At 37.6% G+C, this 25,619-nt stretch overlaps 1 pseudogene; it reads left to right on the plus strand.

Annotated features, from left to right (window-relative positions):
* LOC105235822 overlaps window positions 1-25,619 on the plus strand; it is a 101,622-nt pseudogene that overhangs the window by 61,555 nt on the left and 14,448 nt on the right.

The following is a 25,619-nucleotide window of genomic DNA, read 5'->3' on the forward strand; positions in this document are numbered from 1 at the left end:
TATACAATTTTACATATGTTTCTGCTGTGATAGAAATTGCCATTTGCCCAAGTACTTTTTATATAAATGCCCTCAAATTTCTAAGATGGTACAGTATGTTCCACCCACTTTTGTGACAGATGGAAGAGACATTTGGAGTTGTAAAATGTCTGTATGAAGAGCAGAGCCTTCTAATGTTGTCATTTTACCTCAAACTAATATAGTTTTCTCTACCCCAGTAAGGTGCTAAAAAATAAATCAATTTTTTATTGAGCTCCTAAATGCTTATAGCACTTGTGCTTTTTTACTTTAGAAGCCCCCATACTCTTTCAATGTACTTTTGTCCTAAGGCACTTTCAGTGGTCTACTAATAATGTCTTCTAGATTCTACTTTAGCTAAGGTCTCATTTCATCTCAAATCTGCCTTCAACCTTGTTATTCTTTTAACAGAGTCCACATTTCGTACTGAGTGTGGCAAATTTTCCCAATCAAAATATGTCAGAAGCAAATTCACCATCTTCCCGACCATTCATAACCAAATAGATCCTTGCATATTAATACATATATATTTATATATACACTGCTAATACATACTCATGCACATACACACTCTTTTTTTTACTTGAATTTGAATTCCCCTTTCTGTTGATTTCCAATATCCGACTAATTCCCAAGGCTTTTAGGGCTTGTAGATGTATTTCTTGTATTTTATCTGCTCTGTTTTTCGATATTTGCAACTCCCATCCTAATTAAGGCAAATACCATTTCAGACCTGCACAGCTGGAAAATTTTCAAAGTGCTCTCCCTGATCCTTAAATGCCCAGAATACCACTTTCAGAATAATCTGTCTAAAATAAAATTTTCATTGTATCACTGTGGTGCTGTAAAATATTCAATGGTTCTCCATCAGTTAAAGAAGAAAAATCAAACTCTTTATCTGCTTCAGGACTTGGTACTGCTTCTGCAATTCTTTATGTCCTGCGAAACTGAAAGTCATGGAGTAAAGTGGAAGAAGCATTGGAGTGGGAATTAAGAGAACTGGATTATATGATTTACTTGGTTTCTGACTGGCAATCAATCACTGTCAAATAATGCAATCTCTCTGATTTTTAGACTCGTTCATAATATCAGGGGATGGTTCAAGGATAGTGGTCATAGTACCTGGAATTCCTCCAGAGTCTTCAATTCTATGATTGCAAAATCTAGAGTTCTACTCATTATTCTCAGAATATGTTATTTATTCTACTTTTACAGAGTTGAATTCACACTACACATACTATATGCCATCTCCTTCACCTGGAATGTCTTTCTTTTTTTCTTATTTCCTGTTTGAATAATGTTTCCCTTTCAGAGTCTGCCTCATGTTCCTGTATCCCCATATGAAAGCATTCCAGATTCTCACAGTGAATTCTCCATTTTCTGAACTTTACCCTATTCTATGGCACTTATTTTTCTTATCACTGATTTTCAATCCTTGTCTCAACTTAAACACATATAACATATAATATTTAACATATGTTTCCCATTTTACATAATTTACAGCTGTTAATTTCTTGGCCACTCCTCAGTACATCTCAACCATTACATTTCAGTATTTCGATACTGTTTATTATTCTCATTATCTCTGTAGAACCCAAATGATGATTTCTTAAATCTCTTGGTCACTAAGTTTACTTGTTTTCATTTCCAACAAATTTGACCATACTTTTTGGCCTTAGTCATACTCTTTTTCCCAGTTGCACTGCTTTTGTTCTTTTTTAGATGGGTTTGAATTCTCGGTAGTGATCATGTATCACATCAGTAGTGATTGCTGGAGTTTTGTTAGGAAGGATTCTGAAGTTACCTCCAGGCTCAGCAGGAAAGAGTACCACAGTGGATCAGCAGCTTCTTCTCTAGTGCAGATGTGGGAAGTGGCACCGTAACTGCCATTCCTACACTAGCCCTCGGTTCTCAATGTTCTACTGACCTATTGTATGGCATCGTCTAGAAGACAGCAGGACAAAATAGAAGGGGCTTTGGAATCGTAGACATAAGAATCAAGCTTGGTTAGAGTGTGGGCTCTCCTACTGCCATTGCATGACTTTGGCAACTAACAATCTCTCATCTTCAGTTTCTTGATTATAAAATGGAGATTTCACGTACGGTTCTAGACATCCTATAGGATTATTGAGTATCATTTAAAATAATATTTGTGAAACTATTCCATAAACTGATGACATAAAAATATTAGACATTTCTATTTTTGCCTTTTATTGTTATAAAAAATTTAGAAAACAAGAGAAAGTATCATAATCTTATGATTCCACTAAAGCAATATCAGCATATTGATACTTTTCTTTTCCCTTGCTTTCTCATATATCTTTCACAACCTGGTTAAAATCATATTAAATGTATTTTACCCTTGTTTTTAATTTAACACTATTCCATAAGTAGTTTCTCTATTTCCATATGATTTTTTAAAATAAAAATCATCATTTTAATGATTGTATAGCATAATCATTTAGTGGATATGCCATAAATCTCTGAAATCTCTGCTGTTGCTATTACAATTGTAAATATATCTCCTCTCTTTTTTTTTTCCATGTGAAATTATGCTGGTTATTTGGTACAAATTCACTTGGTTTAGGAATGTCACATTCATTCATGGATCCTGCACACATTTATTGACTATTTATTGCCAGGTACTGAGTTATATTCTAGGTATATAGTGGTGAAGAGAAAAACTGTGGCTTCTGTCCTTACAAAAATGTATAGTCTTATGGGAAAATGCAGGGACATTTAAAAAGTGAATATAAATTACTATAGAATTTCAGATTATAATAATGTTTAGAGTGAAAAAAAAGCATAGTGTTATGAGAAGAACAGTTGAAGAATTAGAGAGTAGTACTTATTTATAATTGTGTTAAGGGAACACTTTTCTGAGAATGTGTCATTTCTGAAGGACTAAAAGAAGACGGAATAATGAAGATCTGAGAGAATACAATTACAGGCAAAGTGAATTATATGTGCCAAGGCCTGAAGTGGGAACTTGCTGAGAGGGTTTAAGGAATGAAGCAGGAGGACATTGGTGTGACTGGAGTTTAGCGAACAAGGAGGAAATGACTAGAGATGAAGCTGGAGTGATATCATGTGGCATGTTAGGCCTTGTGTTGTCATAGAATATGGATTTTATTTTAGGGGTAACAAGAAGATTTCATAGGTTTTAAAGAGGGCAGAGACATGCCCAACTTTGGCTGCCTTTTAGAGAATAGTTGGGGACGTGTAAGAGTGAATGAAGGCAGAACAGTAAAACCTATTACAGGAAGTCCCAAGTTGGAGAAAATGGTGGCTTGTTCTAGAAAGTGTAAATAGAGATGGAAAGAAAAAGATGAATTCAAAATATAGTTTGGAAGTAGAACTGATAGAACTTGTGTTAGATTGGATGTGAGGTTCAGCAAAGAGTGACTACAAGAATGACTTCTTTACACACTGCTGTGGCTTTGTCATGTGTCAACTTGGCTATGCCAAATTCAGTTCCCAGAATCCCCTTTGTGGATGTTTCTACTTAGGGTAGGCCACAGAGAAATTCTTATGAGATTTGGTAGGCAGAAAGGAAGCAGCCATTTGTCGCTCACACACATTATCGCCAATCTGCTGACTCATCTCCCTGCCTGCAATTGCTCAACTTGCCTGTAGTTCCTTCTTCAGCTTCTGCAGCTCTCGAGCCAAGTTCATAGCAATATGATACAGGGCCCTGGCTTCTGCCTGCCACCCATACCATCAAAGTCAAAAGTAACAAGAAATGATATGAGGGTTTCTAGCTCATGCCTATATCTTATGTTACACCCACCTTGCCCTTCATGACTGCCTGCCCTGTGGACTTGAAGCCCTAACATCAGACACAAAGACAGCAGCCTTCTAGAGAATGCGTGACCAGCTCTCACAATTGTATAAGGTTAAATCTCTAATACAGTTCCCTTTATAAATGTAAAGAGATGTGAGATTTCTATGTATAGCCCCTAGTGATTCTGCTTCTGTTACTGAACCCTGATTGCCACATATAACAAAATACTTGTTTTCGTTTATAGAAAATTGCTTTGCTACTGAAAAATTACTGGCTGTTGAGGGGAACAAATGCACCTTTATTTGTAGAAAAAAAATCCTATGATATTAATGCTTTAGAGAGATTTTAAGGGAAAACTGGGCCCTTATTTAAGAAGTATGGGAAGAGTAAGGTCAGGTGCATAGGCCTGTTGTACTCCTAGAAATTCAGAAAACTTTGTAAGACTAGTAATGCTAATAAAATCTGTGCATAATGATAGGAATAAAAGTAAAAGAAAAGGTGGGGGGAGGAAGAAAGAAAGGAGGAAGGGAGGGAGCTAGGAGAGGAGGAAAAATTGTTTTGAAAAAGAGTATCATATTTAATGAATAACTAATTTTAAAATATACCAAATAAGTAGTTAAAAATATTTTAAAAAATATTTTGGAAGAAGAGTTTTTTTTTTAATTTCTGTATTATGTTTTTCGGGAGGAGGGTATCTTAGAGATTCCAAAAATGAAAACACTTTCGATTAATTAAACTATTAAAATTTGAGATCTTTTGACTCCACAGGGAGAAACTGTATCTTAGAAGAGAAACAGACCATTAAAGAAAAACACACCATTTCACTAAAATATCATTTCAGTGAATCAATGTCAAATTTCAAAGGCTTTAAAAGGCATCACTGATGAAAAAAGCCCCGAGATTTTAGTCAAATGATCTTTCTGTCACCAAACTGTGACAACTTTAGACAATGTGTTGGGAAAATGAATGAAGCACAGGTTAGAAGCAAACAAAAGGTACACTCATTTCCATTGTTACTTTAGCAAATACATGCACCACATCTGTGCTTAGATTGGATGCTAAAGCATTCATATTTACAATCACAGGAGAACAAGACACATTCTCACCCATACTAATTGCAATATCTGAGATTGATAATAATAAAAATTAGTCTTCTCATTGTCTAAAGAACCAAAGAAATTGTTCCTTCATTCTAAAGTACTCATAGCATCCAATATTTCAGCATCTTAATAATGCATTTGCATAATGCTATTTTGGCACCTTTATTGCATATAGAATAGATTGAACATGAATCAGAAAATAGAATATACTGCTAACTTTAGTTCATTCATACAAATACTTATTGAGAACTTGTGTATGCCAGGTATTGCACTAGAGACTAAGAGTTCAAAGATGAATAAATCTACTCCTGGTCCTCAAGTAGCTGATAGATTAGTGTTAGCTAACTGAGCCATTCAGTGAGTAATCCTAAAATATCTGCTCTTCTGCCTAAGTCTAATTAACCTGTCTTCAATTTCTCACTAGAATTTTGAAAAATAAATATGATTTAAAAGCTTGTCAAGGCTTCCATGGAAACTGAAGTATTCATTCTACGTCCAAGGCAGGATTGCATTCCCTGCTCCCTTTAAAGATAGGATTGGCCATACTTGCTTTCCCGATGAAGCAGACCCAGTGCTGTCCTGCAGCTTATACTGGCTCTTCCCAGCACAAATTTGGTGAGCCTATAGATGAAAATAGCCATATTAACAACTAAATTATATAAACCGAGAAATAATTTAAATTTAAAACAAAGATAATGCATCACTACCTAGTTATTTCACTATATTTTACTATCATGTATGTTTTCGAGGGTATTCTGGTCTATTGTCTATATGGTGAAAATGCTATATGATGGTCTGTATTTCTTCCTTACTCATGGTAATCTTGTTGGTAACTTGAAATCAGTCACAGCTGGAGTATTTATACTCAGATACTTGCAAATACTACATATTAGTGGTTGTTTTTTTTTTTTTCCTCAAAAACTTGGCTGATTAACATTTTCTAGAATACTCCTGAGTGGGAGTGTAATGTTTCATTTTTAGGAATAACCTTCCTAGCCAGTGTGCATCCTTCTTCCTGCTGAGGTGAGCATGGAAGTATTTGCTGAGTTAGAGCGTCCATCAGCCTGGATCACTGAGTCACTATGATGAGTAGAACATGTGCCCTCCAACCTCACTCCACAGACCCATGTTGGACTTGTGGCATGAGAGAATTAAGTTCTTTTGTTTTTTCTCTTTGTTACCATAGCTGGTCTTGACTGATAAAAAACAATAGTAAAATATTTCCAAAATACTTTTTTTTTTCCAGAAAGTGGTACCGTTACAATAGTATAATACTTACCGCTATGCTCACAACTGGTCTTCTGCTCCACACTACTCATCTTCATTTTTTTGTTGGCAATTGTCATCTACAAGGAGAAAATATTTGCTAACATAATAACTTTTCCTAAAAATTCTATTTCTTTAAGTTCAGCTCACTGAGTTGGTCCTTCAGATGGTCTCCTTTTATCTATTTGTCTGATTGGAAACAGCTTATTTCTGGGGCACCTGGGTGGCTCAGTAGGTTAAGTGACCAACTTGATCTCAGCTCAGGTCTTGAGCCCAGGCTCATGAGTTCAGGCTCCATGAGTTCAGGCTCCACATTGTACTCCATGCTGGAGCCTACTTAAAAAAAAATTAAAAAAAAAAAAAAGAACCAACTTATTTCTTAAAATCTAACAAACTGGACATAGCCACCACTGTGAAAAAAAATTCAAAATTCCAATGTGATCATAGCCCTCATACCTCAAGTTGAAATTTTAGAGCCAAAAAATTAAGACAGTGAGAGGTAGAGATGAGACAGGGAGAGGAAAGGGGGAAAGAGAGGAATGGACTTTCAAAGAAATTGAGAGTAATAGTAACTCAGAGTTGCATCAGAGACAAGGTATATAAAGATTTTCCATATTTGAGAGATTTTCTTCTTTTGAAAAATATTTTATTTTTTTGAAGAATACAAAATTAAGCCATTTTAGTCAATATTCCTAAACTAAGAACTATTCAAGATCTGGAAGCTATCTAGGTAGACCTAATGTTATAAAGATGGTGAAAATACAAGGATTCCAAAAGCATGAGTTTGAGAAGTTAGAGCTGGAGCTGGTTGGCTGGACAGATGTCCCTTATATACTTGGTATAGAAAAAGGCTGGGCCTGACTGAAAGTGTAGGAGAAAATGGGAATACTGCCTACAGTGTTATTCACTGTTGATATAGGCTTGTCTCTCATAACAGATTGTAGAATGAAGGAGACAATTACCTAATTTATTCAGGAAAAAATTTTTCTAAAATTACCTAATAACTAAGATTATTATTATATACATGAATAGAAGTCAAAAACTGATTTATTCAAATTATTTAAAAACAAAATGGAGCCTGACTTGGCACCAATTAAACCTAATCCCCTAAATATGACCTTGATGAGCCTTCAGCGTTGTTCAAATACATTGTTTTGTTATTGAACTCTACTCTTTCCATAGGTAAATAACCTCTCTGCTTCCTGGGTCCTTTGCTTCTACATTCTTCCTCAAATGTTCAAATCTCCTCTAACCCAAGTAAATGTTCTACTGGTACTGGGCCCTACAAAGAAATATTGTCTTTTTCCATGGAAGTATTGTGGTTTGCCAAGAAGAATTGGACTCTTCCGGTGTTTTATAATCCTGACTGGACTCAAGCAGTTAGTTAGCAAGCTCTCTAACAGATTGACAGAGCTGAAGTTGTAGTCCCCGAAGTGCAATAGCTAACAAGTTGTTGCAAGGGGTTTGGTCAACCATTTGGATATCAAATAATATCTATATAATTTTCAAAATGACATTTCATACACTGTGTTTCCCATGTATGCAGATACTATTTGATTGAGAAATTAGAAATTTATTTAAAAATATTCCTGAATTTGAACTAATCTTTTGAACATTTAATCACTCAAAATTAAAAATGTGATTTTATTATACAGAATCGCTCAATTTAAAAATAGTGTCTTTTTCTTTAAATATCATTTTTATTTTTTTATTAAAACAATGGTTATGTAGTTTCTTATAAAGCTAACTGTTCTAACTGTTCTGTTTCTGCCCCTTATCAGTTATTATTCTTCAAACCATTCTCTATTTTCCAGAATTTGGTGAAATTCTGTCATTCAGTGATACCTTCTTTTTCTTTGCTAGGTATTATGGATTTACATCTTTGTATTCTTTACAATAATTTTAGATGGAGTTTTGTTAGGAAAAAGAGATAAACAAATGTTCTCAAGCTACTATATCTAACCAAAGGTCTCTAAAAAATTTTTAACATCAAGAAGGGGTTCTTTTACATCAGAATCCGGGGATGTACTGTGTGGTGACTAACATAATATAATAAAAAAATCATTAAAAAAAAAAAAAGAAGGGGTTCTCTTCTTGGAAACATTAGGAACCAATGGTGAAGAGGAAGAACCGCAAGGGTGAATCAGGAAACCTAGATCTACCTTGGCTTTTGCTCCATCTGCTACAGGATGACTGTGAACGAGCTACCTGAGTTTCCTGTGCCCATTTGGTCCTTGGTGAAAGGAACACTCAGGCTAGATAAACTCTAGGTCTCCTCTTAAGTGGTACTGCACTCCACTTGACAAACAGAATAAGGATGGGCAGACCTCCTACCTACGTAAGACACTATCAAATTGGGGAACAGGAAGAAAGACAAGACAGTGTGCTGAGGAACTAATGCCCCAAATTTAATGGAGAAGCAGAAAAGAAGGTGCTGGTAGAAGAAAAGAATCTTGAAGCAGACAGAGCCAAAGTTGAGGCATAAATATTAAAGAAGCTTGTGTCAAGATCCAAGGAAGACATGGACATGGTCCTAGCATGAAAGGAGAATTGACGTGGCAGGAATGGTTTAAACAGAACAGGAAGGAGAAAAGATGGGAAACAAAGGCCAAGAAGTAGGTGGTTGTGGTCATTAAAACAGGAAATAACTGAAGCCTGGATATGGATCCTGGCAGAAGGAAGAGCAAAGAGAGAGTATGTCTCACTTAGAGTGATAGGGATGAATGCAACCATATCCCTTAATTATTTTTTTCTGTAAAATACACTGGCACGTGTCTAATATAGATAAAACTAAATGTTTCTAATAAAGGGAAATTCTAAAAGAGTTTAGTGAGAGATGAGACTAGCGGATTGAAATATGAGTTCTGAGTGAATGCAGATGAATCTGAAAAACAAAAACTAAACAGAAAGAAAACTCTGAAAAGGCTAAGCAAAATAAACAGCGATTTCAACTGGCTGGCTTTCTTCCTTGGGTTTGTGAGTCTAGATAAGGAGCTTTGTGGTGGTGGGAAGGCAGTGAAGCTTTAATTGCCTATTAACTGGCTCCTTCTGTTTATATCCTTTCTCTACTCTGTCGTCTATCCCCTGACTTGGCCACTGCCGCCTATGCTAAATGGATTCTGATCAGCTAAAAATCACACAGTAATTTAAGCTGGAAATTTTAGTTAAATCCAGTCAATTCCCCAACATCTTTTCAAAAGGATGAAGGTTTTAATCAGTACAATACAAGCCATGGGGAATATGGGAGAGATCAGGTCAGAATGTGGGTCAGAAAAACTATAGAGGAAGTGCTAATGGGATAAGGACGCCTGAGCTTTTTATCTTATTAGCGCTTCCCATGTCAAATTAGCAAAATGGTTCAGGCACTAAAGTGTTGAGATAAAATGTTCATATGGTATGTGTTCCCCAGAAGGATTCTCTGTGAGCCTCTTCTAAGGAGATTCAACTTTTCTTCTCTTTTCTTTTTTATCTGCAGAGGTAAGTGCAATTATGTAAGCCAGACACATCTACTTTGTATCCCAGTGACCTCTGTGGAAATACAGCTTAATCAGCAATACCACTGCATTACAAAATTCCAGGGGGCACCATTCACAAAGAAGCTGACGTGAATGGTGCCCCCTGGAGTTGTGCGATGCTGTGGCCTTTTATCCAGATAAGTTTCCTTGTTGTAAAATGAAGTAAAAGATACATATTCCAGAAGCAGCACCTTGAAAATAGACTCATTACTTAGAGCAGTGGTATTTGTTTAAATGGCAGGGGTGCACATCAGTGTCATCTGAGTATCTTTTTCCTCCTTTTTTTTTCCTATGGAGGTATGATTGACATGTGACATTATATTAGTTTCAGGTGTATGATATAATGATTCATTATTTTTATGTTTAAGTTGAAAAAGGATCACTGCAGTAAGTCTAGTTAACATCCTGAGCATCTTTTTCAGTATTCACATGCCAGGTCCTTTTCCAATCCTATCTTTTGCATCACATGGATAAATAATTAGACTTCTGTAGGATGTAGAGAGTTATTTTAAAAAGCCATTAATTCAATTAATATATATTAAGAACTTTTCATGTGCCAGACACACTGGTCTTCTCTAAGTTAAATGACATAATGGAAGTAAAGCACTTGGAACAGTGTTAGCTCTGAATATCACAATTATTATTCTTGAACATACTAAGCTCCTTCTTGCTCCAAGACTTTTCTTTTTTTTTAAAGCAGTGGTTTCTCTATATCTTAGCATGTTTCTCCCCTTTTCCGTACTCTTACCCTCCATTGCTTAATTTTTTTTTTTTTTACGCTCCAGGCCCCAGTTTAAAAATCACTGCCTAACTATTCTATCTAAAGTAATTTCTTTCCTCTCTCTCTATTTGTACCTGTTTCAGCTCCACATTGGTTTCCCACATAGCACTTACCGCCACTTGTCAGGATCTTATTGATTTATTTACTTATTTATTGTCTGGCTCACCCAAGGATGGGTAACCTATGAGATGGGGGAAGTGCGTAAATATTGTAGGACCTCAGACCATCTTTATTAAAAGAGTACATGAATAACTGATTGATCACAACACTTTTTCCCGAGGAAAATTTTAGTATTCAGTTCACCTGGGAAGTCTACTCATTTATTTTTCTGTGCTTTTGATTCAAATTGTGAAACCAGTTTTGATGGGATGCAGTCAGTGTGTTTACTGATTTCTTTTCAAATTTGAGAAAGGGTTGAATTCAAGAGAAACGTGTTGCCACGTAAGTGGCAATTTCTTAATACTTTGTGGGAGTAGTAGCCTCATAAGACTCTGATGAGCAAGCTCCTCGTGGTGTCACAGCAAACACCCTGAAGCCTAAAGTCAAAATACGGAAAGTTTGATGATTATATGATTCAATCACACAGATACAGTTTGTATAAATGACACTATAAATGCCCATATGGTCTAATTTTTTAGGAAGAGATGGTTTCTAGGGTGTTTCCTCTACCAAATTTCATTGACTTACACATTATCAGATGCAATAAATAGAGACTATTATGCCCTGTGTAATATATAAAATGTATACGGCATTGTTTTGCTGTGACAATAATCAATGACACTCACACTGGTTAAATTTTTACCACTGACTGACGTTCAAGTCTGACTTCATTTGCAGTGGCCGTAATGGCAGAGTCAAGTGATGGATGTAAGGTTGTCTAATCCAGCCCCTTAGCAGGCAAATTGGGAGACTATCTGATTCCAAGAGAAGGTTGTGTGGGCAGTCACATACCTCAAAATCAATCTTCTCCATTTACCAGCACAAAAAAAATATCTGTGGAAATGAAAATAAGGGCAGAAAATTTGAAGCAGCTTTCACAAAAACATAGAATAATGATGTGGGGAAAATGCATCTTGCTTCATGTAAACTTTTTATCAAAATACACACTATCTCACTATATATAAGAATATATACATTTCCTTATGTAATATCACATTCTTTGAATTTATGAAGAGGAACAGTTTTATTCTAAATAATCCTAGTTTTAATTTTTTCTCTGTTCTATACAGAGGTATGCATTTCTGGGGTCATATGAGGAACGTTATTTCAATTCTACTCTCTCTTTTCCAGCTTTCAGAATGTCTAAGTCTCCTCGGGCATGATTTCCCTGACTTAAGTTTCACTGGATAACTAAGAGCCATTCCTTCTTTGATTATCCTTGGTCCACAGTAAATATCTTTCTTTTTCTTTCCCTTTCTTGTCTTCCACCTTTTCCTTTTATCTTCCAAAAACCCATTATTATTTTCTCTAAACAACAATTCTCAGTTTCTTTTGTAGTTACACAACTGTTGTGAATATTAATGGTATCCTTCAAGGGGTATTATTTATAGCAGGAAATATGGGTCTTTGATCAGTGTTTTTTTCTTAAATAAAAACCTCATTCTTTGTGGGTAGATTGTATTTCTCTTATGTTGGGCATTTTGTTGCTCATTTCCATCTTTCCTTATATTACGGAGTTGGAGGCCGTTGGAGACTTTTAAGTTGTTCTTTTTAAAAAGCCTTTTTCCCCTTTATTATGTGATCTCTCTAATGCTGGCCCTGTGTATGGTGATGTCTGCCCTGGTTGGAAATCCTTTTGCTACACTCCCTAAAGGCAGCAAGTGATTCAGGGGGGAGTGTGTAATTTGTTTTGTACCGTGGAATTCCTGCCATGCCTATATGTATTTAGACCACAGGCAAACCAATAAAGTTGTCATAGAAACAAAGCATTTCATGAATAAATCAATCCATAACAAACTTGTAAACTTCAAACAACCCACTGTGCCTTAACAACACATCCGTTACATACACAAAATAATCATGTTTGTAATGAGCAATGCACAATATTATTCTTTCCCATACATTTGGTCCTGTTTGCCATCTTATAAATATTCCTTAATGTATTTTTATGCAGCCTGTGGATCCCTACTGAGCTGGAATGAAATAAGTAACTCTAGCTGGGCGTGATTATACTGGAAAAGCAGACTTTTAAAAATGTAGCTCATGGTGAACCCCAGTTCAAACAGTATGCTCAGAATACCTACTCAGATGACCAGGGGGGGATTGAAACCATGGCTAAGCAAAGTTTCCTCATTTTGATCAACTCCAGTATTCTTTTTCACTTTTCAGTGTCCCTGTTTGGCTCTTAGTACCCTGTTCTGCATACAGTGTCTTCAGAGAATGTGGTTGACGGGCGGGGGCAGGAAGGGTAGGGATAAGGGAGCTATTTGAAAAATGACACTGAGTATTTTACAAAGGAGGAACGGTTTCTGCCAGAAACTATCATGACTGGATTGGAGAAAGAGAGCACTTTGAGGAGGAAAAGAGAATATTATTGTGTAAAACTTAAATTCCTTTACAGATGGTAAAAGGACAAGAAAAAGGCACACATAGAAAAGGAGGTCAGTGTAATACAGGTCCTCTGGGGCTTGCTTGGGCTTCCTGCACATGACAACTTTTCTTATTTTCATTCTGACTGAAATTCTCTGTGGCTACATTTGGGTCCTGCTTCACAGACATGGTACACTACATCATCTTGTAAGGATATATTCTTCTATTCCCATGAGTTCAGTGAAGGCCTTTGACCATGACTTCATTGTGACATCTCAGCCTAATTAGACACTTTCCAAATGCCTGTAATCAGAGAAGACTTCTATCCATATTTTAAGGTGTAGATGTCAATTTTATTTTTCAATAATTGACTTCCACTTCACTATGTTAAGTCTTTTTGCCCCCTTATGACATCTGAGAAGATTCCATAACTTTTCAGTCACTGACAGTCTAAAATTTAGTCTAATCTATTTATAACCTTAATCCCATATTTCATTCAAAACTCTCTCCTCCACCATCTAAGTGAGGAGGGTGGCTTTAGTCAGTTCTCTTACTTTCCCTCTCTTACTCCAAGTGTTTATGTAGACCTCTGGGACATCCCTGTCCCTAAGGTCTACTCAGTTTAAAAACAAGAGGATGGGGGGCTGGCTGAGATTTTCTTGTGCTACTAGGCAGGCTCTTGCTCATTCTGGTCTTCTACCAACTGTTAGTCTTGTTTAGATAGTGTGCATCGTGTCCTTGGGTCTTCAAAGCCCAAGGACAAGTAGTGGCCCCCCCAAAATTTGTGTGAATTTGAACATATGAAGGTGCACTTATTTGGAAATAGGGTCTTTGTAGATATAACCAAGTTAAATGAAGTCATGCTAGATTAAGGTGGGCCCTAATCCAGTGACTAGTAACTTTATAAGACAAGGGAAATTTGGACACGAAGACATAGGAGAGGAGATGCCCTGTGAAGATGGAGGCAGAGACGGGAGTGACGCATCTACAAGGCTAAGACCACTTAGCCTTGGAGGATTTCTGTCAACCACCAGAAGCTAGGAAAAGGCAAAGAACAATTCTCTCCTGGAGCCTTCAGAGGGGAGCATGGCCTGCCAACACTTTGGTTTTGTACTTCTAGCCTCAAAAACTGTCTATTATTTTAAGCCCCCCAGTTTATTGTACTTTTTTACGGTAGGCCTGGGACACAAATAGTGGGCTCCATTCCTCAGACTCCCTTTTTAGATAGAAATGAAGAAGCAAGGGCCTCTCAGTATCCTTACAAACCTCCAGATCAGTGTTCCAAGCTGAAGTCATTCTTTCCCTAAATCTGTTCTTCCGTATGTATGTCCAGCTCAGGACCTGTGCTCCCACCCCTGTGACTCCAGCCTCACCCTTGAAACTCATCAGTTCTACACTTCCCTCTCCCTGGCATTGTTCCCTCCCTACACTGTTAATTCTTCATTTCCTTCAGAGTGAAATCCAGTTTCTTGAGGTTTATTATGCCTTCATCGTTTGCCATGTGGCTAGTGCACTCGCTTCGCCGACAACCACATCTGTACATGACACTTTGCTTCTTGTGTTAGATTGCCTGTAGTCCCTCACCCATGCCAGCTAAGGGGATGAGCTCTCTGCTCCTTCTCTGGGCCCCAACAGCACCCCATTTAAGGTAATCACTGACGTTTTCTGCTCTGTCTCTCTAAACATTGAGGTCATCAGGGCACATGTTTGGCCTTATTTACCTCTGTTCCCCTTAAGAAAAAAAGGGAAAGCCTGCTGTGTTTGGAGAAATGAAAGGAGAAAATGCAGTGTGAGTGGAAGTAGAGCCAAGGGAGAAAGCCAAGAAAAAGGAGGTAAAACTAAAGAAAGGCAGAATAGCCTCTCATGATGGGTTACTTCAACCCTCCTGGAATGTCAGTTTTCCATAGACAGTAAAGGGATTCATAAGAGGTATGTAACAAATACCAAATAAATGATAAATGGCAGAACAAATGATCACATACACAGATGGCTTACTATGTATCAGACCTATGCTAAGCACTTAACCCACATCTCTCCCTTAATCTACATGACAGCCTCATGAGAAATATGTTTCCCTCTTGTTAACAAAGCGAATGAGGCTCTGAGACATTAAATAAATTTGTCAAGGTCACAGACTTAGTAAGTGGAAATGGGATTTGAACCCAGGTGTGTCTGAATCTGAAGATTATGATTTTAACAACTAAGATTTGTTGTCCTGTTTTGTTACACAGGTTCTGATCATTATGGACTATTCTACAACTGAGAAAGTGCAGCTGCTGAATGCAGTTTTTCCCTTATTGGCACAACATCAATCTAAAGTTGGTAAGGAATATCTTCATTAAGGAATATTCTGCCCAAGTTTCATACCTCAGCAATTTATTTAATCTTTGCCTCATGGAGAAGTGTGGTAAACATTTTTAGGATATTAAGGAGAAACTTTTAAACATTTATGATGTGTATTTCCTTAAATGTAAAACAGAATTATTATTGAGGGTTGCTATAAGTATTACATGAAATAATGGAAAAGGTTAATTTCCTTGTCTTTTCTCTACCTTTCTCTTGAAATGAAAGATCAAGGAATTTTAACTATGGTTTCTATATAGGACCTTATAATTTATAAAAATGCCTTCATATCTATTTAATTTCATGAGAATAGAAAATTCATATTAAGATATATTTCATGTAAGGTCTATTAGGAGTAATTCATCTGATCAGCATATGCGGAGGGCTGAAAAGATACAGCTTCTGAGGGGTCCTCAGCATTAGGCTGGGCCAGATGTCCCAGGGCAGTGAGTGCCAATTCAGTTCTGAGCAGATAACTGTGCTCTTGGCACCCCCAGCCACCCAGTGGTCACTCAGCAGCTAGCTGTGGACCACTAAGCACATCAGGGTCAACCCCAATCTCCTTATCATGAGATAAGGACAGTATAAAAAGATTTGCTCTGGCTTACAGTTGTCTCAGATTTAGGTTTCAAAGAATCTTAGACTCTAGACTCTTAAAATTCACTGGGTCAAAAGCAAAATCCGTATCAGATTCTTAACTTGAAGTACATATGTACATTTTTTCCCAGTAGAATATCCACAGGATTCAACACATTTTCAAAGTGATTTATGAACCAACAATGGTTATGGAATATTTTACCTTGGGACTATTCCGAGGATTCTTATCAATTCCTGACTCCCAAGGACTCTGGCCCCATGATTCCCTCCTCCCCAGAACCACATGAAGTGCAGTTAACTCTGAAAAACTTTTTGAAGCATTTTTAGGCTTTGTACAATCATCTTTATAGTAGTTTTACTCGCGATTCATTTTTGGATGATAATTGTGGCTTTTGACTCCTGAATGAAGCTGTAGGTTTTGAGCAGTGCAAAGTAGACATTTATATATTACAGAAAGTCAGGCTGCATCGAGGGTCTGTTCATTGAGGCTCTTCCTTCTTGAAATTTGCCATATAGCCATCTTTCCCACTTGAATTTCTGTAAACACTAAGTTAGAAACAAAATTTACCGATTGAAGGGGGGAGTAAGTCTTTATTCAATTATTTATCTGTTTTAGGAGGGAATGGTCCATCTTACATATCTAAGACATAATTTTAGTTCAGTGTTTGTAGCCTGAGAGACCCAAGTTAACATTTTGTGTTCTTTACCTACAGTTGTTTGAATGGAGAGGTAATGATAGTGGAGATAATAGTATCTCATTCTCAGAATTTCAGCAACAATTAAATAACTATTTGGTAAGACTAAGTGCCTGATTGTTTGGTTGCGAGCATTGTACTAAGTGCTTTACATAGAATATCTTAAACTAATCCTAGAAATAACCCATGTTAATGGTGAGGTAATTAAGGCTCAGGTGAGTAATGGCTCCAGGCCCCAAACACAGTCAGTGACAGAGCTGTAATACACATCACCTAGACCATTACCTCATAGACAGCACCTGCTTACCTCACATTCGCCCTTCATCCTCTCATCAGTTCAGGAGAAATAGAAGCCTTATGGTACAAAATTTGACTTTCTTTTCGTTTCTCCTGGCTCCACCCAACCAGCCTCTAAGCCACTTCTTGGGGCCTCACCCCATGGTTTCCCCTCTTTCCAGCTCTCTTTCAGAAAGGCGGATAACTTACTGAAAGGCATCTGCAGACATTATCTGGTAATTAGGCTCATTAATTTTATAGGAAATTCTTTAATTTTCTGTGGGGTCATGTTCTTGAAATGCATTATCTCCCTTTTATGACTTTGCTTGCCTCGGTGTCAGTAGAGATTAAAGGTAACATGCCCTGCTGAGAACAAACACAATTTTCCAGCAGCTGCATTTTGTTTTCCTTAATAATTAACAATTGCTGCTGACTAACCCTTGCAACATAAAATGCCCACCTTATCACAAAGGAGTGGGCATTGGTTTGAGGAACTCACAAGGGATATCAGAAAAAGAAGTGTGATTAAAGCATTAAAGATTTAGAAGTTGACATTAGGATGAAAGGTGGAATTACAGTAAATATAACGCTGTTTAACATTAAATAGAAAGTGTTGTACTTGAAACAGTTGTTCATTTCAACATTAATTATTAAGGGAACCTGACAACTCATTTTTAATTCGCAACTAAAGCCACAATTTCTTAAGATATAAATACAACAAAGATGCTCAGAGGGTTGGTGCTTCTTTATCGTTAATGAACCCCTGTTTTTTTCTTGATATATTCTATAAACAAATTAGAATGGAATATGCCTAAATTGTATAAACCAGGCATAATTTGTGGTGAGCTGATATTATGCCACTGGACAGAGAGATTAAGAAGTAAGTTAGGTTATACTGGAAATTGTTTCACATATTCCTCATTATTTCTATTTGAGGATTTTCTTGGAGATACACAATTTAAAGAGCATTTGAGGCCAACTTTGTACTTTATGTTTTAAGTCAATTTTCTTCTGGGAGCACGGAAAGCATGTTCATCCTTTGCTGTTTAATGAGAGACAAAGAACAGATAATAGTGCGATCAAATATACATTGCCAGGGTTTCTATGTGAAATTGATCACTATTCAAATTGGATTTTAAATCTACTGTCCATTAGAATCTACATGCTGTTTGGTGAGTAAAACTTTGGAGGAAGTTCTTGATGGCCAAATGACATTGTACAGATGTACTTGCAAAAGAGAGGAAAGATGGCCCAGTGAAGGAATTTATGGTGGGGGAATTCACAAGGGCAATTTCAGTTACTTTTTCTGGTAAAATACAATAAAAGTCAATAGTGCCACTGAGTGATTATGATTTATTTTTCACTTTAAATAATGTCTTTGGATTGGTATTAGAGTGTTCAATTTAGCAGGGCTTGGATACCTTTATTGCATGACTGGAAGTTGTAAAATATTTAGGATCATCATTAAGAGTCTTCGAATTTTATCCCTTTCAAAATAAACTGAAGTATGAAAAGGACCAACAATAAGTTACTGACAAACATGTACTTTCCTTAGAGTATGTTTCTTTACTTTCCTCTTGTTTGGGTTTCTTTCTCATACTATAGTTGTTCTGTCTGTGCGGAGAAGGAAATCTCTCTGATGTGTGGTAGCTCTCAGTATATTTAACATATCGTCACACAATGTGTCTGGGAGCTTAGGCTAACTTATACTTCAGTAACAAAAGACCTCAGAATGTAGAGGCTCACATTAATGAAGGTGTATTTCTTAGTCATGTTACATCTTCACTGAGGGTTGGCTCTTCACTCTGGGACTCTGGCTGAAGGAGCATCTTCAATCTGAGGTGTTGTTAGTGTCATGGCAGAGGGAAAAAGAGAATCACTTGATGGTTCTTAAAGCTTCTGCTTAAAAGTCATGTGTCATTTCAGCTTAAATTTTTTTGGTCAAAGGAAGTCTCAAAGTCAACGTCATTCTGATGTTACTGAGAGGAATAATCTCCTGTGGAAAAAGCAACTGCTTTCAGAAACAGTAATGAAATTTGCCTACTCCCCACATATACATATCCTGAAGTTTTTCTATGGTTATATAATTTGAGATATATGAATAAAAGTTTTTTGAAGGGATTTAGGTTGAGGGCTTGCACCCCATCCTCCCTCTGCTAATCTTAAAAAGAGGATTATCATGCTGATTTTTATAGAAAAAAATTCAGTAAAAATGACTTTTTATTTAGAAAAATCAAGCCTCGATCAGTGTTCTGGGGTTGTTGAGAAAACAAAATTCTGTCAATTGACCCTGCCCTCAGGAATATGGATCGGAAAAATTGGATAGGTCCTATCAATTGTAGCATGTGTTTATACTATCATCCTGAAATGCACATCTAGAATTAAGCATACCCTATGGCTATTAGGTTGGCTGTATTTCTCAGTGTGAGAGTAAGATGAAATAGTTACTGCAAAATGTAAGGTCATTACCCTATATGGATAAAGGGGTAACTGCCCCTGAAATGAGTTATAAAAACCTCATTTTACAAAATAGGAAAATAAAGCATATTTATGATGACAGAGAATAATTTTTAGAATATCTCTTGAATCATGCTGTAGAGTTTGGAAAGTGCTTTTACAAAAATCATCATTTGAAGTGTGCAGGGTACATATTATAAGTCTCATTTTCTGTGTAAGAGAATTCGGGTTCAGTGAGGTTAAGTAACTTGCCTAAGGAAATGACAGACCTGGGATTCAAACTCGGACTTTTTGCCCTAAGTCCAATATTCTCTCTACCAACATAAACAGCCATCCAATACGCAATGCCATGTCCTACTCACTCTTCTTGTGGGAGGTAACAAGATGAGGACCAAATTGGAAAATACATTACAATGAAAAAGAACATGGACTTGAGTGGAGTCCTGGTTGTGGTACTTCAGCTGGTGTTACATTTTTAGGCAGGTCACTTCGGCTTTCTGTGCTCAGGTTTTTTCACCTGCAAAATCAGAGAGTTGGATTATATTTTTTCCCAAGGTCTTGTCTTAATAGTACTGTTTTATAAATTTAAAAACATACAGTGTCTTGTCATTCACATTGACCCTCAGGACCCAGATATCTACCAAATTAAGTAAGAGAACGCATTTTCCCTGGTGCACTATGTAAAACCGCCCTGACATTGTAGAAATCAGCTTTGTTGTTGCTGTTAGTACTGGCAGATTAACTTAAGCTAGGGAGGCAAAAAAGAAAAAAAATACTTTGAGTCATATAACTGGGAGTCCAAGGTAACACAAGCTTCAGACATGACCAAAAGCATAAACTCAGAAAATGTCCACCCTTATTCTTCTGATCTCTCACGTGTGCTCGTTCCTTCTCTTATGCTTCCTTTCTCCTGTTCTTCTCTCCTTTCCTCTCATCCCTATTTGTCTCTGAACAGCTTTAGTTTTCCTTATGGTCAGCTATCTTTTTTTCTTTTGTTGATATATGGAGGATGTGGTTACTGGAAGCTCCAGAGACATCATTTTCCAGCATCTAGAACATAACATGAAAGACTCTTCTCCAGGTCCAAATCGAAACAGCTTTGGGAAGAACTCTGACTGGCTTGGCTTGGACTACCTGCCCTCCACTAGACTAATTACTGGCAAGGTGAATGTGAATTCTGACTTGCTAGGCCTGTGTCACTTGCTTAGCCCATAGCCATGTATTTGGTAGGCCCTGTAGAATCACACAGGGATGAGGAATGGCAATTTCCCAAAGAAATTGGATGCTGAGATCAGAAGAATGTGGAAGGGGCAATTGTGAGAAAAGCACAATAAATATTCACTGCACACAGTAAACATACATCTGAGTTGTCTCACTTGAATTGGATTCCTAAATGAATGGAAGAGAACTTGATAATGAAGGAGAAAATACTAAGCTTCAAGATATGAGAGTATAAACATTATCATGGACGATACCCAGGTCATACTGTCCAATCCCTCCAATAAACTAAAGAGCATACAGATAATCTATTTTTGACAGTATTCTGAATTTTAGGAATTGATCACAACACACCCATACTTCCTTTAGGATTCCATAAGAAATATCTAATTTATAATTTTACTCATAAGACTATTTCCCAAAGCCTGTTTTGTGGACTTCTAGTCTTGAAGTTGTGAGAGAAAGGTTCTATGGCTAAATTCTGTTGAGAAATGCTCCTTAGTATGTCCATTCCTGGTGAGGGACAGACTTCATAATCTAGCTTAGCACATTTAAAGGCATAGTAAAGAGACTTTGCTTAAACCAGCATTTCTCAAACACATTTGACTGCAGAACTCCCCAGCCACACGCGCAATAAAGAAAGAATGAAATAAAGATAAGAAACAGAACACTTAATGATATCCTGTGGAAGTTCCTTGGTGGAATTTTGGAAAATAGTGACCTAAATCAATATCAAAGATGCATCTATTTGTCTTATATCCCCTGTTGGGACAGGAAATTCTTCTAGTACTTCCCTGTTGTTCAGAGTTTTTCAAATTTCTTTAAAAGCAAACCAGCTTTAAGTTACCTCTGCATGGCAAATAGTTTAGAATTGACCAAATCCATAAACTTTTTGATACCATAAATACAGATCCTGGGATTTAGAGGGAAATGGAACTCCACATTATCACAAACTTACTGCAAAGAAATTCTTTATGTGCAAGGGAATGTGTGGGGCATTCGAAATCTAGAGGTGAACAAGACAGATAAAATGTCCTTTGGATTGTGTAAATACTAGCATGTCCTTTCATCTCTGAGCTTCACTTCCCTCACATGTAAAATTGCAATAATATTACACACCTCTCAGAGCTGTTTTGGAGATTACATGAAAGAGTGGTTGTCAAACTGAATGTAATAATTATTTAAAATGTTTAATTTGTTTCTGAGCATTATTGAAAGTAAGAGACTGTGCTAGGTGCTGGAAGCCGGGGAATTAACAACAAAAAAGATAAGTGATAGTCTTGAGTAGAAAAATGCTTACAAAAATCTTAGGAAATAATATAACTATTTACAAAAAGATAAACAACAAAAAGCAGCAAGTGGCAAGGACCAAATGAGAGTCCCAGACATTAAATGCTACAGAAGCTCAGAAGTGGGAGAAACCTGTGCAGAGGTGGTGAGTTCACACAAGGCTTTATGGAGTCTCTGCACCCTTGAAGGAAGCAAAGAGGAGGGTGAAGAACGAATTAGGAGAGGAAAATGGCAAAAACAGAGCCACAGAAATGAGAACAGTCTGGTTTTCAAGGAACAATGAATAGATGAATATGATTGTAGTGGATGAATTTGGACCGCACAGGTAGAGTATAAAGCTGAGTGTGTGTATTGTCCTGAGATGAAACTCTTTGAATGCCAGACAGAAGCATCTATGTGCATAAAAGACATTAGAGATTTCTAAGGCACGAAAGTGGCATAACAAAGCTAATTTTTCCAGTCAAGTAATATGGCAGTTGTGTGCAAGGACTTAGTTAGGCTTGGAAGGGAAAATTTAACATTTAAAACTTTCTGGCTAATATACTACTTTTTTTTTCATTGAAGCATGGTTTATAATTAAAAACAAGTAGAAACTAAATGGTCCCACATTGGAGAATTGGTTAAATAAATGGGGAATGTACAGTGGAATATAGCACAGCCACAAAAAATGATATCTTAGAAGAATATAACAAAAATGTTTACTATACTGAAAGCAAGTTACAAGACCACAACATGCAGTGTGATCTCATTCTTAATAAAAAAAAATATGACTATATAATCAGAGAAGAAGAGGTAATACCATATAGCTTATCCTTGGGTGGGAGTGTTATGGTTGGTCTTTATTTTATTATTTTTGCATATCTACATTTTCTAAATCCTCTACACTAAGTTACATTACTTTTACAGTGAGGACAAAATCTATTACAATTTTATAAAAGCTGACCTAGAAAAAACCCTGTGGATTTCTAGACAGTGTGGAGTGTGGGAAGAAGAAAAGGAAGTGGCAAAGGAAATAGAGGATTCATGTCGAATCAGGATGGCACACCAGCCTGGCAGGGAGGGGCTGAAACTGGAGCACCTGCAGGCCTTTGAGTTTGGTGATATGAGTCATTAATAGCTGCTCTTGATAGTGTGATGGAGACAAGCAGTAGAGAATGTAATCATTCCGTCGCTTCAGATGTTTCGTGACCATACAGCTAGCCCCTGAGCATGCCCGTTTTGGACTGGGACACAGCCTCGCAGAGCACCTTCTGCACTGGGCAGCCATTTTCTAGCTCCCGCCCTTGCAGTGGATCGCTATCTAAACCGTTAGAACACACTAACGTGCGAACTCCCCCAGCACGGCAGGTGCCTCCAGAGACTGTTAAACGTGGACTCCTGGGCCCAGTCCCAAACCATCTGAATAAGAGTATCTTGGGAGTCTGCTTTTGAAAAAGCCTCTAGGGTGATTCTTACTCGCAAGCAAGTGGCAGAACTTCTGCGTTAGGGTGTGTGCTAAACGCCATGGATCTGGACACAGAGTCTGAGAGGACTGAACCTGGGAGTTTCTGTGAATAGCACAACTGGGTGTTTTAGTCACAAATCAGTACGTCCAGGATGTGGAGAAAATATCCTTTGGAATCCAGCCGACACCACGGCAGGTGTCCTGGGAGCCTTTTGGGGCTGGGCAACAGTACACAACCAGAAGGTGAGAAGGGGCTTGGCTCCTGGGAGTGACAATCTGTTGGAAGAGGCTTGCAGTCACGTTTCCCAATTGGCCTGGGCTGAGAGCTGGTGCAGCTCCCCTACTCACAGGACCCCAAGCATCAAGAACAAAGAAATCAATGTGCTGAGGCTGTCTACCTGTGAAGCTAAAAGCTGTTACAAAGTGGTCAGGATTAGATCAGCCAAAGCGAGGGGCCTCTTGAAGAGAGACTAATCAGGATTCAGAGACCAAAGGTTCTTATCGAATCAGGAGAGGAGACCTCAGGGGGTACCCACCCATCCATTATAAATGAATTGTTCTGGATTGTATAATGAATTGTTCTGGATTGTATTATGGTTTCCAATGATTTGCTATTCCTCTTGTAATGCTTTGTATTCTCCACCCACTGACGTCAGGCTTGCTCACGTGACTGACTTTGGCCAATCACATCTAAGTGGAATTGATGTAAGCCCTTGCTCACAGAGATGTTAAGATCTGTTATCTGGTTCTGCCACCTCTCCTCCTTTTCGTTGCTAGCAAATATAAAAGCATTCTGGGGGGCGCCTGGGTGGCTCAGTCGTTAAGAGCCTGCCTTCGGCTCAGGACGTGATCCCGGCATTCTGGGATCGAGCCCCACATCGGGCTCTTCTTCTGGGAGCCTGCTTCTTCTCTCCCACTCCTCCTGCTTGTATTCCCTCTCTCGCTGGCTGTCTCTCTCTCTGTCAAATAAATAAAATAAAAACTTCAAAAAATTAAAAAAAAAATAAAAACTTAAATTAAAAAAATAAAATAAAAGCATTCTGGGAATTGCATATCTACCAGAAAATCTGGTTATCCCTAGTAATTCTGCATTGTCCACATACAGTGCCGAAAAAGTGCTAGTCTGCTCTGCTCTCCTCATTTACAGCAGTAACTCCCCTCACCTGAGAAATGGGTGGACACCAACTGCTTTCCCTTTCTGCCTTCTGCACCAAAGCTAAGGATCTTTGCGTGAGTGCTCTGACATTCCCAGACTCCTCTCTTCCTTCCTCTTAGAGCAGCAGGTGCACATTCTTCAATACAAGGCACAAGGGACATACTCCTTGGAATGTCAGAGAAAAGTCTTCAGTTTACTTAATGAAGCAATCTACCCTTTGAGATATTGCTTATTTTGAAGCACAGACCTCCAAATACTGCTCCTGGGATCTTAAAGTAAGGGATGACAAAGATCAAGTCCTGTCTTCACCTCATGTTACCTCTCCAGGTAGAAGAGATTTTCATCGCATTGCCAAGGATTGGAAGTGTGACGACTCCCTCGTAGCCAGACATCATCAGAGGCTGTGAAACTCACTAAGCTTATGAGGTTGCAATGAGGAAAATAATTAGATTTAAAATAAAAAAGACATCTACTAGCCTTCTTTTACAAATTCCAGAGATGGCTAAGAGCCTTGCAAAAACACCCCATTGCATTCTAGGCCAGTCCCAGGAGTGTCCTGATGATGGCTATTTTTGAACTAGTAGTGCATGCAAGGAAAAATCTGCTTTGAATGTAGATGAGTAAACAACTCAGTACATAGAAATTTGAATTACTAAAAAAACAATTTCTACATATTTCACCTTTCCTCCCATATTCTCAACCGAAGCCACATGGTTAAGAAAACAATCTGAGTCTGAATACAGATAAGCTAACTACTCTAAACATACCAAAAAGAAAGAAGAAATGTAAGAAAAAGATTCTTTAACTAGAAAGTCTTTCTTCAATTAGGAAATTTCGTAAGATGTTATGGTTTTTTTTTCTATTCTGCTTTTTTGTTTGTTTATTTTTGTTTTCACCATGTACGGTAAGCACCCTGTTTAGAAGAAAACTATTGAATAGGAGCACCAAATAACAACTCAACCTCCCTTTTGACATAATTTGTAGCAGCCAGCCCATCAAATAAAGGAAAGCAAATGAATTTGTCTTCCCACTGGCCTTTGGAGCCAGACTGTTAATGGGATCCCTGGTCCATCTTTAAGAGATGTGATCTATGCAGAGGGAGACCATGGGACCACTTTCTCACATCTAATGGGAGGTGTGGTGTAGGGGA

This window comes from Ailuropoda melanoleuca, chromosome 2, assembly GCF_002007445.2.
Source record: "Ailuropoda melanoleuca isolate Jingjing chromosome 2, ASM200744v2, whole genome shotgun sequence".
NCBI lineage: Eukaryota > Metazoa > Chordata > Mammalia > Carnivora > Ursidae > Ailuropoda > Ailuropoda melanoleuca.